Source organism: Uloborus diversus, unplaced genomic scaffold (genome assembly GCF_026930045.1).
Source record: "Uloborus diversus isolate 005 unplaced genomic scaffold, Udiv.v.3.1 scaffold_260, whole genome shotgun sequence".
NCBI classification, from domain to species: Eukaryota; Metazoa; Arthropoda; class Arachnida; order Araneae; family Uloboridae; genus Uloborus; species Uloborus diversus.
This window is the reverse complement of record NW_026558418.1, coordinates 46792-55784: the sequence shown is the minus strand read 5'-3', so window position 1 is coordinate 55784 and position 8993 is coordinate 46792. Positions and strand designations below refer to the sequence as shown.

The window sequence follows — 8993 nt, the reverse complement described above, 5'->3', positions numbered from 1 at the left end:
TTGCTTTGCTACTAATATCGACTGTTACATTATAAAACCGATTTGTTCATCTGTCATCTCAAAGCAGTCAAAATATCTTTTTTTATAAGGTTGACATTTTTTTATTATTAAATTTAAAAACGTATATTTTCAGCAATAATAGTGCTAAATACCTCTTTAATTGTTTATTGTAACTTAGGGAGCGGCTAGCTTTTTAAAAGCCCTGGGCGGTTTCAAACAGGCCTGTCAATTGGAATTTTTCCAAGGGAAGAGGGCAAAGGGTAAGTATTCAACACATTTCCATAGGAAAAGAACAAGAAAGTACGAACAAAAACATCAAATACCATTATGTTGCTAAAATTGCCGCCCCGCGGGCCCTTGATCGTCCAAATGACCAGTGGCGGATTTACTAGGGAGCGGTGGGGGCGACCGCCCCCTCCGTAACCGTCATTTTCACAATAATATGAAATTTATGAAACTACTAGCAATTGCTACTATTTTAATCAAATGAATTCTATAAATTTGCTTTAAATTAGTTTTAGACAGTAGTATAGTCGAGGATGAACGGCGTTACCCACTTTTTAAATTAAACCCAAGCGCGCTTACCCATTCCCCCTTATTTTAACTTTAACAATACTGTTCGGCAAAAAAAAAAAAAAAAACCATCAGCATACTTCTGACTTAATTCTTGCTGACTCTTATGTAAAATGACCCCCTTAATCCAAATACGACGGCGTCCCCCCCCCCCCTATACCTCCCATTTTTTGGAAATTGCACCCACCAATTTTTTTTTCAGTTTTCGACAGTTTCATAGCCAATATTTTTATTTGTATTGAGAATGAGCACTATATTAGCCATTAGTACTCTTCTGAGAGACTAGAAAGGTGCAAAGTTCAAAAACATGAACAATTGGAGCAAATTGGGAGACTCATAGGAGGTATTACACCCTTAAATATTTAAAAAATCAACGAAACCGATTTTTGTTTCCTAGGGACTTGTTTTACAATGTTTTCACTAATTTTCGACATAAATTCAGAGTATAGGACTCACTCTTATGAGGCCTATGTCCGAGGGAACATTTAAAAAATATCGAAAGCATAGTATTTTGCATAGCAAAAACCATAACGCTCACTAATATGTAAAGCATTAGTTTTCAAAGCCCTAGTGTATGGGTGGGGGGAACAATTGACTTCTGCCTCCCTCCCTACGTGACGGGTGGGAGGGAGGCTTTTACGTTTTTCAACCGCCACCCCCTTGAATAGACCATAAATCCGTCCCTGCAAATGACGGGTCTGGCATCAAATCCAAATAGCACTACTTCATACTGTATTGCCGAGAAATGCAGGGCCGATCCTAGGGTGTCGGTCGCCCGTGTGCAAAGTGCTAATGTGCCGCCCCTCAAGAGTAATTTGCATATTTTGATTAATCTTTGACGTCCATATAAATATTCTTCAAATATTTTTCAAATAAGACTTTTGTCCACCTCACTTCGACGATTGATGGATATATGCCCTAGCGCCGTGAGAAGTTACGTAAGCCAGGCTCCTCTAGAGTTTTTTAGAAATTGAAGTCCCAAAATCGTATTTTACGCATTGTTTGATAACGATGGGACAAAGAGCGGGCGGGGTTCAGTGTGCCCTCACGAACTGTTTTTTTTTTAAATTAAAGTCAATTTTAAACTGAGGGGGTGGGATTAGGGGCCTCTCTAAAGACGCTAATTGAGACTATCTTTGGTAGTAATGTTTTTTTGTGGCCTTCCATCGCAAAAATTTCGAAAAAGAAATACGAAGATTGTCATTAAGCAATTTTTGATGACATTAGGAAGGGCTGTCCTCTGAAAACACATTTTGGATTTTAAAGCCAACATTTTCAGGCTATGTTTGATTAAGTTAAGTTGGAAGGGGTGAATCAAATATTTAATTGGGTCCTTAAGATCGGTGGTTCAAACAGCAAAATTTTCCGAAATTAAAGTCCTAAAAATGCCATTTTAAGCCTTCTTTAGTCTCGTCAAGGAGGTCATGGCATCCTTTTGGATTTTTGTCTTGGAGTTACGTTTAAATTTACTACCCGGGGCAAGAGCTCTGATCTGAAACCGGGTAGTTCATCCGTGATTTTAACTCGAAAAAAATGCTCTAAAGGGGGAAAAATACAAAATTTTAGTTCATTCATATACGTTTGACTCTCAGGGGAGTCGCAATTTTCCACTGTCTCTCCACGCAGCCGCGATTGTTGAAAACAGAATTTGTTGTTTGAAATGCTTGCGAGAGTATCTAATCAGCATAGCTTTTTAAAAAAAAATTATATAAAATACGTCTTCATTGTTTAGGTCTATAAAAGCTTGGGGGGTAAGCATTAGTGGCCGCCCTGGGCCCTGAGTGCTCCTTTTAGAAGGCACCCTTTCATGCTTCAGGAGGTGCCCATTTCCCTCATCTCCTCTCCCCTGTATCCATGCCTGATTACCGGTTCTGTCATTAATTTTTGCTACCAAATGAAGCATGTGTGTAAAGAGTCGATATTAATGGACAATGAACCAACACAATGTTCCCTAACAATCTATTTTTTTAAACTGTGCTATGTTGTCAGGAAATCGGTACTTACTTTGATAATTGAACATTTAAAATTCAGCACATTTATTTGACTTATTATAAGTTATCTTTTGAGAAATTCTTGAGGAATTTTGCTTGATTAAAAGAACTATATGATGCGGCCTGCGGCCGCCCCTTGCATTGGCCGCCCTTGTGAGGTGCACACTCTGCACACCTGCTAGGATCGGCCCTGGAGAAATGAAAAGAACTAATGGTAAGTTTACCAAAACGAAAGGTTAAACGGCATTGCAGAGAGCACCCACTAGCCGAGAACAGTAAGAATCATTTTACAAAAGTTTTTGTTTGTACAGTCTCATAAAGCTCGTCATTGGACAACGAACAAAATTTTTAAGTTTGGAATTGCTAATCACGCATAAGATTAGTTTCTGATTTTTAGGGCTAAGAACTTCTTTTACCCTCTTTTCTTTCTGTTTAAGTTTAATCGACTGAAAATGTGAAAGGCAAGTTAAGAAATTTCAGATGAGCTACGGACAAAATTTAAATAATTTTCTCTTTAAAGAAATAGCAGTTTCGCAGTAATTTTTTTATTTGTTACTGCCATTTTAATATAAATAAAATCACCGCTATCGTGGCCCATTAGCTCAGTTGGTTAGAGCGTCGTGCTAATAACGCGAAGGTCGTGGGTTCGATCCCCCCATGGGCCAGCTGATTATTTTTCCTTACTATCAAGATGTTTTATTCTTTTATAAATAAAAACGAGTTGAAAACCTTTGTGTACTTTTCAAATTCCGAGTGAACAAGATTATGCATCTTATTTTCGCCGTAGCACAAATCGTTTTTCAGCAAATTTCGATAGCTTTTTATTTTTTTTTGCTCCCACCATTTCGTGTTTTTCAATTCATTCTCAATAACTCTTAACCAAATTTTAATCGTTCCTTTTTTCTACAAATGTTTTACTCACTTGGATATTTTTCTCTTTTTGCAGGATTTCTCTCACAATAGGAAAACATGTAATTTTGGACATCGCGAAATATAATTCATTAAATATCGTTGATGTGCTAATTGCCGTGTTTTCCATAGCTGCTCAGATAAAATAAAACATTGGTTTAGGTAAACGAACAAATGTACAACTCTAAAAACGAATTTTTTTTTTTTTTTTTTTGCATGGAAGTGATGCAAACAGATTAGAAAGAAAATGGCTAATAGCTAAAACTTCTCTTTTTGACGGAAGGGAAGCTTGGAGAGATTTACTAATCATATTACAAATCACAACACTACGTTGAAAAGTAAAAGCTGTTGAGAAGCACAGAAGCTTGAGTGCTATCAAAATCACCTGTTGCTCTTCATGGATAAATACGTCAAAAAGGTTTACTTATGTCCTAACCCGAAAGTACTAGTCACTTTCCCAAAGCTAACACTAGATGGCGCATCTTCTAGCTCCGCAAACGAGAACAATTGATTATTTTCTTATCAGAGAAGGAAAGTCACTTCTCGAAAAATATTCTTAAAATTTTTATTACAGCGTCAAGCTTCAATAATTCTCTTTAAAAGACCAAATTGTTAGCATCATATTCCAATAACCGTTGTATAAAACGTATTATATTCTGAAACGTTTCATTTGAAAACATTTTTTTTCGGAAATGAAACATGAAAAACGACTAAATTTTGTAAGAAACAGATACTAAGCGCAAATTTAAAAAGAAAATTGCATCTCAAGTTCAAATTTGCAATGAACATTTTTTCAACAACACAAACATTTGTAATAAACATTGCATTTGTTTAAATGTAAGGGGAAATATTGAATTTGAAGGTAAATTTTTATAAAAGAATTGATGAACTGTATTTCTGGGTTAAATGTGCCCTTGTTTTCTTTGCTTTCTTTCTCTCTCTCTCCCAAAGCCTGATTACCGCAGGGGCATGTGGGGCACAGGCCCCTCCTCTTAGATTTCTGGGGGGGGGGCCAAAATCCCTTTAATTTATCATGCTAATAAAAAAAATAAATAATGACTTCACTTTCACTCATGTCATTGGTATTTTTGCAAATGCCAAAACAAGGAAAAAATATTTGTTGATAAAAATTCGCCAAAAAAAATTTAATCTCTTTGCAAATCTCAAAACCACTCCGAGTTTAGTCAGCATTTACTATTAAAAGTTATATCATAGATAACTTTGATATTACGATATTAATACGCAACTATTAAAATATTTTATAGCTTCAGAATAAGTGAGAATGGGGGGGGGGCAAAATGAATTTCATGCCCAGTGTCTTCAAAAATCTTAGTCGGGACTTAGGGGGGCCCTGAAATAGAAATGTGCCCCATGTCCAATATCAGAATGATCGGGCTCTGCCTCTCTCTCTCTCTCTCTTTTTTTTTTGCCTGGAAAGAGGGGTGGGGGGGGGGAATAACAGTTCAGTAATAATCCCTCTATAATGGTAAAAATTCCATAGGGAAGTGAAACAAAATTTTAAAATAACGCTAAAGTATTTCCATAAAATCTTGGAAATACAAACACGAATACAAAAGTGGCGACAGCAACAAGCTCTGGGCCCATTAGACTGGTGCTCAAACTCTTTTCTTACTTTTGAAAAATAAAAAATCGATTTTTCTTTTTACTTCCTTTTACAAAAAAGGAAGTATTGTATTCGCGAAAAAAAATTCACTCAAAATTCGGCCTTAATTTCCATTTTGCTCACCCGAATGAATGTTGAGGTTTTTTTTTTTTTTTTTCAACCCGACCACATGCGGATAGGTGCCTAAGAACGTATAAGCACTTGAAATATCCATTTCGACATTCCCCGAGTTAATTACAATGATTTTTCTCGTAACGTCCGTATGTAGTCGAATCCCGACTTACGCGAAGGATGCGTTCCAAGACTCCTCGCGTAAGTCGAAATTTCGCGTTGTAGAAAATGGTATACATACTTTTTTTTTTTTTTGAAACGTACCAAATTTTTTTAGACACTTATAAACACTCCTCAAACTGCTTTATAAAGCATTCCTCAACTTTACATTAAAGTTTCTTATAATTAAGAACTGTACTTTAAAAATAAAAAAGCTGCCAGATTCTACATAAAAAATTGTTAAGATGCACAAAATACATGATCAATGGCAGAGAAAGACATAAAATAAAACTACATGGGACGTACGTTACTTATACTTATTGTCGTGTACCGTCGACGTATTTTTTAGTTGTTCAAACATATCGAATTTTTTAACCTTTTGATTTTTTTTGTCAGAAACTTTCTTTTTCTTTCCATCTTTCAAACTTTAGATGATGTGATTTAGATAGTGCACTAAGGTGCCATTTTATTTCATCAACTTTAATATTTAGAAAGAAAAAAGAAAGAAAGACGCCGATTGGTTACTTGATGCAATAACATAACGATGCGTTGTACTAGTATATTGAAGGGAACTTCCGCTATCAGTGACGCTATAGGGATAAAATGTATTCACGAAATCACTATTTAGGACCCAATAACGAAACCGATACTTCCTTCCAAAAAAATTCGTATTGCGGATTAGGAATTCGCGTTAGCCCTAAAGTTCGTTACGCGGAAAAAACTCGCGTTATAGCCATTTCACGTAAGTCGAATCGCGTTGTAGCGGGAGTCGACTGTATGTATATGCGGATATGCGTATGTATGTCACATAACTCAAGAACGGTATGTCCTAGTAAGTTGAAATTTGGTACGTAGACTCCTAGTGGGGTCTAGTTGTGCACCTCCCATTTTGGTTGCATTCGGTCGCCAACTTGGCGACCAATTTGGCGGATTTTTTTTTTTTTAAATCTGGTTTCAATTTGGCCAATGGTGGTGATATTTAGAGGGTAAACTATTGAATCACATTAAAATTGCCAATAATGGGAAAATGACATTAAAATTGGAGTAAAATAAAGTCATGTGATGCACATATCAGCTCGTTTAAATCTGATTCAAGGCAAAAAAAAAAATCAAAAGTAAATTTTTAAAAAGTTTTTCTTTTTTCCCCATGTAAACTCATTTCATTTTCATATCATATAACGATAGAAAATTTGTTTATTTTCCCATATCTTTCTGTACCTCTACCTATAGTGTACTTCTAACGCCATCTACATTTATATTAAACCACGTAGCTGTTCAGCAATCACTCACGAAACAAAGTATAAAATGTTCCGTCAATGCGCAGAAAAAAGCAGTTTTCTGACTCAAAATTTAAATTTACTCCTCTTTGGATCTTTTTTAATATTCCAAAACTTCAATCATCTTTATAATCAGTATCAGGCGTTATCTTTCCACTTTGACATGGCCGTTAGATTTAGAATGATGATTGTCAGTTAGATGAATTCGCATGCATTATTGAATTATGTTCTGAAAATTTTAGAAAAATATTAAAATACTTTGATTAAAAGTAATTGTAATCATAAAACTAACGTACATTAAATTAACAGAGTTTTGCCAATCTATTGTGCTCCACCAAACTTTTAAAATTGGTAGAAAACGCAGTATAAGTTTTTTTAATTTTCGCCAAGGTAACTAGAAAAAAACGAGCTGATGTGTGCCTCACATGACTTCCTTTTACTCCAATTTGATGTCATTTCCCATTATTGGTAATTTTAATGTGATTCAATAGTTTACTCGCTAAATATCACCAAGTGGCCAAATTAAAACCAGATTTAAAAAGAAAAATTTTAAAAAATTGCCAAATTCGTCGCCAAGTTGGCGACAAAACTTGGCGACCAAAAGAGTGGCGATATATCGCCAAGTGTCCGCCAAATTGTAACACCACTTGAGTTTACATCGAAATTAACAATGATTTCCCCCCAAAAAGGGGCAAAAGACCACCTTAAAAACACCCAAATGCAACCAAAAGGGAAGATGAACAACTAGACCCCACTAGGAGTCTACGTACTAAATTTCAACTTTCTAGGACATACTAATCTTGAGTTATGCGACATACATAAGCTCATCCGCACTACATACGTACATACAGACGTCACGAGAAAACTCGTAACTAACTCGGGAATCGTCAAAATGGATATTTCGCGTGTCTATACGTTCTTAGGCACTTATTCACTTGTGGTCGAGTCGGAAAAAAAAACTCAACATTCATTCTTGGGTGAGCAAAATGGAAATTAAGGTCGATTTTTGAGTGAAAATTTTTTCGCGAATACAATACTTCCTTTTTTTGTAAAAGGAAGTAAAAATCTTGAAGTGACGTTAGACATTGATGACTTCATTCTTATGAAAAATTTTTAAAACGTATTTTTTTCTAATGCAGACTTTTTGGATCTTATCACACAATTATCCCGAGTAGTAATTACAATACCGGTATACGGAATACCGGTATTTCGAATAATTTTGCAATTTTGTAATACCGGTATTTGCTGAGGTAAAATACCGGTATTTTCGGTATTTGCTTAAAATAATAAACTTTCAATTTAAGAATTTCCAATTTTACTTATTAAGTATCTACTTATATTTTAAATGCACTTTTCTTTTTCCATGATACAGAACCAAAATCAATCTATTGATGTAAAAATTTGGCTTCAATAGCACGAACAAATAAAATTTCACTAAGCAGGAGTAGCAGAAAGATTACAAAATGATATTTCCAAAACAAGATAGTGAGATGAATCGCATTTTTGTGCGTTTTTTTACACCATGTTTTTATTTTTTCTATTTATCTGATCACTCACTTTCCCTTTTGTTAAAGTTAATTTCGAGTGCAATTTCGAATGTATTCATTCTATAAATCCTTTATTACAACTATCAATTGCAGTAATACTTCATGATACTTTCTTTAAATATTTGTCTCAACTCTACTGAATTTTGGCAAAAAACTTTTTGAGCAATCACGATTGCTTATTGCTTTCATTTGACTGTTTTTGGCGTACTATCATTTTATTTTCCCACCGCCACCCTCCGCACCAACACCGTCGACCAGCTCCTCAGGATGCTGCTCCTATAGCGAAAACCGTCTCCAGGTTGCATCCATGTCCTATACACACACGCATACATACACACGCACACACATACACACGCACACACATACACACACACACATACACACACAAATACATACATACACGCATACATACAGACACCTACACATACACACAGAAAAACATACACACACTTACACATATGCCTACACGCATACCACCCCCCCCCCAACACACACAACTACCCACACACTTATGCCAGCACACAGACACAAACACACATGCCTACACACACAAAAAACCCCACACACAAACACACACGCCTACATCCACACACTCGTGATTGCGAAAAACATAATTTAAATTCAAGAAGTCAAAATTCAAATTTTTTTTTTTTTTTAGTGAAACAAATGGTAATTTGTTGTCATCGGTATTGGTTTGTTGTCATGTATAGCTGTACACTTGGTAAGATAATATTTAGAAATTATATCGTGCCTTAAATATTTGCTTAAAGGTAAAGCATAATAATTTGAAACATATATTTTC

General features: G+C 35.4%; 1 non-coding gene across 1 annotated transcript; it reads left to right on the top strand.

The window, feature by feature from the left end:
• The first annotated feature begins 3155 nt into the window (after positions 1-3155).
• Trnai-aau (transfer RNA isoleucine (anticodon AAU)) lies at positions 3156-3229 on the top strand. Its single transcript has one exon. It is a non-coding gene; the product is annotated as a tRNA-Ile (tRNA).
• Positions 3230-8993: the final 5764 nt, after the last annotated feature.